Below are 4,825 nucleotides of genomic sequence, written 5' to 3' on the forward strand. Positions count from 1 at the left end.
AAAAGATCACATTTATTTCTTTCTCGCTATCTCAAATAACATCTAACATTTAATAATATCTAAACTAATAGATAAATGCAGATTCATGTGAATGCTAAATCTTCCTCTTTTAATCAAGACTTGGTTTTGTGTGTTTTTGTTTTTTTTTTACCAGAAACCTGTCTACATTTAGATCTCCAGAAGCAACAAAGTCGTATGTACTTTTATAATTGAATTATATTTTAAGACTTGTGTGAATGTATGTGTGCTAATCCGATGCTCTAGACCCTCAGTCCAGTTTCACTGGAATACAGCCATGTTCGCCCCCTTAGGTATCATCTTTACAGAATCCGTGGTGGCTTCATGGTTAATCACTTGGCTGCTAACCAGACTGTTGCCAACTTGAATGCACCACCAGAGAATGGTCCACCAGAGAAAGTGAGGCAGTCTGTTTCTGTAAAGAATGATAGCTGGGGAGATTTAGGGGTGAATGGTGGTTGTGGTGTATGTTCTACTCTGTCCTATCTGTGACACTGTAAAAGTCAATCCTGATGACAAGCAGGTGTTGCCGCCAAAATTATCAACTACACTTAAAATAATCACTGTCTAAATTTTACGGAAGGAGTAAGGGTGGTAAAGAATTGCACTGTTAACCCAAAGGTGATGCAAATCCAGCAGCTGCTCCATAGGAAATAGATGGGCAATCTCTTCCTGTGTAATATCATTTCTGAAACCAGGTTTGACAGTAATGAATTTTGCTTTGTTTTACTTTTTATACAGAAAGATTGTAGACCATTGCTCTAATTAAACACCAAGATCATTCCTTTTTGATGTGTTATTGTATCGTAGAGTCAGAACCGACCCGTAGCTGGCCCTCTGGTGGGTTTTCAGAGGCAGTTTATCAGCAGGAGGAGATTGCCCATCCTTCTCCCGCGGTGCAGTTGGTGGCCTCGAACCTTGTGCCTAGTGACTCCCATTCCCATAGTAATCCACTTGTTCCCAAACTGCTCCTCTTCCCCAGTCCCAGCTTCTGATTGTGCTGAAATAATGGATTTATTAACAATCTACATAGAAGATATACAGTTTTGAAGCCCAACTATTCTTCTGGCAGTTACATGCCGCCCCACTTAGGTGTATTTTTAAACCTTCTTAGTTTTTTTTTCTTGGCAAATATATATTCATTGCCTTCAACAGGCTGCACCTCTCAGTGATAGATCTGAGTTATATGTTTACATATATAAATGATGATATTTTAAAATTGTTTCTTTAACAAACTAATGCTTTGAATGTAAAAAAAAATTATGGTATAGTTGTTTTTTTCTATATAATTCCAAGAAACAAAAAATAGGTACTTTGTTTGGATTTAAGACATAAAATATCATAGGATGAATGACTTATTTGTTCAATGATTTCCATTTTACTAAGTCTATATGAAAGATTGATACTTTACAAAATAGTTCAATTAAGAAAGAACATTTTTGTTGTTGTTGTTGTAGTTATGTGCCATTGAGTTGTTTGCGACCCATGGTGACCCTATGTACAAGAGCTCTAAACGTCGTTCTATCCTGTGCCAACCTCACCGTCTCAAACACATTCATTCCCACCACTCCACTCACAGAATCAATCCATCTCATTGAGGGTCTTCCTCTCCTGAGCCGTCCCTCTACACACACTCTCAAACATGACGTCCCTCTCCAAAGACCAGTCCTCTTTTCAACATGCCCAAAGTATGTTAAACGAAGCTTCAGAATCCTTGACTCCAGGGAATATTCTGGCTTCACCCTCTCCAGGACAAACCTGTTTGTTCTCCTAGCAATCCATGGTATATTCAACACTCTTCTCCAGCACCACAACTCAAAGGCATCAATTCTCTTCTATCATCCCTATTCCCTATCCAACTCTCTGATGCATAGCACGTAATTGCGAAGACTATAGCCTGGATCAGGCGCACCTTAGTCTCCAGCCTGACGTCGCTGCACATCAGTATTCTTGAGAGATCCCTCACAGCTGACTTTCCCAATGCAATTCATCTCTTGATTTCCTGGCTGCTGCTACCAAGAGTGTTGACTGTGGAGCCAAGTAAACTAAAACTGTTAACTATCTCAATCTCTTCACCATCCATACTGATGCTGCCAATTGGCCCATTGGTGAGAATCTTTGTTTACTTGATATTGAGCTTCAATCCATATTGAAGACTGTAGTTCTTAACCTTCTGCAGCAAGCGCTCCAGGTCCTCCTCAATTTCGAGAGAAGGGTTGTGTCATCTGCATAACACAGGTTGTTGACAATTCTTACATGAAGTATTTCAGGGTGAACAGAGAGCTCAGGAAGAAGATGAGTCAATTTCTGCACCTTTTAAGGTTGAGGTATAAGGGGAAAGTTTCAGGATGTGATTATGTGTGTTGTTGTGATTAACAGGCACCCTGGTGATTTATTCCATTCAGTCACCACCACCACCACTACCATGGCTTCCACCTCTCCTACGACCACTCCTGTAAAGAAAAAGAGGTATGTTGGTGGGCTAGTTGTTTGTATGGTGGGCTGGGTGTGTGTGTGGTGGACTGATTGTGTTTGCCTTTAGTTAATATCCGAAGGAATTATGTTATTTATTATATTTCTGAACCATCCACCACCAAGGCTCCAGGCAGCATTCAGAATTGCTTATTCTTCCTTCTCTCTTTCCCTCCGGCATTTAGTGTCTGCATTCAACTGTCTTCCAAAGTCAGCTCTTTCTACCTCTTGTCTGCTATTTGGAGGCCATGGGATCCAAAGTCAAGCTCTGGGCTACTAGTTAAAAGGACCACAAACCCACCCAAAGGAACTTCAGATAACAGGCTTTATTATCTATTTTCAAACTTCATAGCCATTGGCACCTTTGTGAAGTGAAGCGAAGCTCTGCGCTGTACACATGGGATTACCATGAATAAGAATTGCCTCAATGGCAACTAACAATAATAACAAATATTATAATGTGTCGCCTTCTTTCCAGTTCTATTTTAAAAAATAAAGTAAACCTGTTATTAAGGAGTTACTGCCAGCTCATGGCAATCTCGAACATGTCAGGGTAGAACTGTGCTCCACAGCTGTTTGACGGCTGGATTTTTGAAACTAGATCACCAAGTCTTTCTTAGGAAACACTCCTGGATATATTCAAATCACCAATCTTTCACCTATCAGCCAAGGGTGTTAACAGTCTGCAACACCCAGAAAGCTCCCAGTTCTCGTAAGGCTTTGAATTTCTAAAGTCTGTCTTTGACGATACCAAAACCAGTTACTGTCAATTCCCATTCATGATAACCGTGTGTGTATGTGTGTGTGTGTGTGTGTGTGTGTGTGTGTGTGTGTGTGTAGAACATGATGCTACAGAGTTTTCAATGGCTGTGAACCAATGGGAGCAGATAATCAGGGCTCTCCTGAGACACCTCTGGGAAACTGAGCAATGTGTCACACAAGGACTCTGTTATCTCTGTTATCAGAGCCCCAGTATTATGCAATGGGCTAGTTCAGGTAATAGATGTTTAACTATCAATCTCTATCGTAGGGACAGAGAATTTCCATATATTGCATGATTTTGAAACCAGGCAGTTCTCTGCTCTGTACATGGACTGACCCCACTTCCATATATGGAGACAAAGACTCTTTCGAGGGGTCAATGTTGGGTCACTACTGCCTTCACTGATGTCTCCTGTACAGATGGTCTCTTGTGTTTTCCCTTTGCTAAGTTCCACTTATCTAGTAGGTGTTGTGGAAAAGCAAGACTTGCAGTAGCAGAAAGACATTTTGTGAGAATGAGGGTGATGGTGGAAGGGAATCCTGCATTTTGAAGGAAATATGGTCCTGGGGCATTATGATGCAAATAGAAAATAAATCCTATGCATCCCTGTGTTTTACTGGGTTTCACTTTTCTTATTGCCTCTGCCTGAGCCTGGAACCATGCCTGACCCAGGGTAGATGACTGAGGAATATTTGATGGGAGATTAACTGATTTTGCCTTGATGCAGCTGTAGTCTTCTGGTTCTATTTACAGAATCTCACTAAATTAATTCTTCCCTTGGATTCATATTTTCTATTTTCCAGTGCTTTGCCTGTTAAAGACAGATTCTTAAATTTGGGAGGGACATTTAATGTTAGATTGCATAACAGTTAAGCTAAGAGGTTACTAACTGAAATGTTGGTAGTTGGAACTATCCAGTGCTACCTCGGGAGAAAGACTGTCAATCCACTTCCCTGGAGAGTGTTAGAGGGCAGTTCTTGCTCAGTTCTGGAGGGTTTCTACGAGTTGAAGTTGGCTTAACATACAGTAACAACTCAATTTCTAGTCAAGCAAAGTTTCTCTAGTACATTAGATTTCAATCAGGATCTTGAAACCAACGATAGGCCATGACCATTTTGAGATGCATCTTTGACTCACAAGAAAGTCTTTGATTAGCTGTCATGAATGACTATTTCCTCCTTTTCTTGAGCTGACATTTGCCCAAGTTTAACTTACACTTGCTCTTAGGTCTATGATATGGTGCCTTAGAAAACACACTTCAAACTCTCTCTCCTGACTTCCTTCATCCTGGGTTTTCCCTCTCTAGCAATTAGAAACCTGTCCTAGTAAGAAGACATCACTCTGGTTACAAATACTGTCTCACTGTCTGTTGTGGATCTTTCCTAATCACAGAGGCTTTGGCTAGTTTTGTGATGTTCATTTATGTTTCTATTATTTTCACTTGTCAGGATTTTCTACTCAGTTTTAAAAATATATTTTGAATTTGTTGTTGTTATGTGCCGTCGAGTCGTTTCCAACTCATGGCGACCCTATGCACAACAGCCCTAAACCCTGCTCTATCCTGCGCCAACC

The sequence above is a fragment of the Elephantulus edwardii genome, unplaced genomic scaffold, assembly GCF_000299155.1.
Source record: "Elephantulus edwardii isolate Elephantulus edwardi_28Jun2011 unplaced genomic scaffold, EleEdw1.0 scaffold00062, whole genome shotgun sequence".
Lineage (NCBI taxonomy): Eukaryota > Metazoa > Chordata > Mammalia > Macroscelidea > Macroscelididae > Elephantulus > Elephantulus edwardii.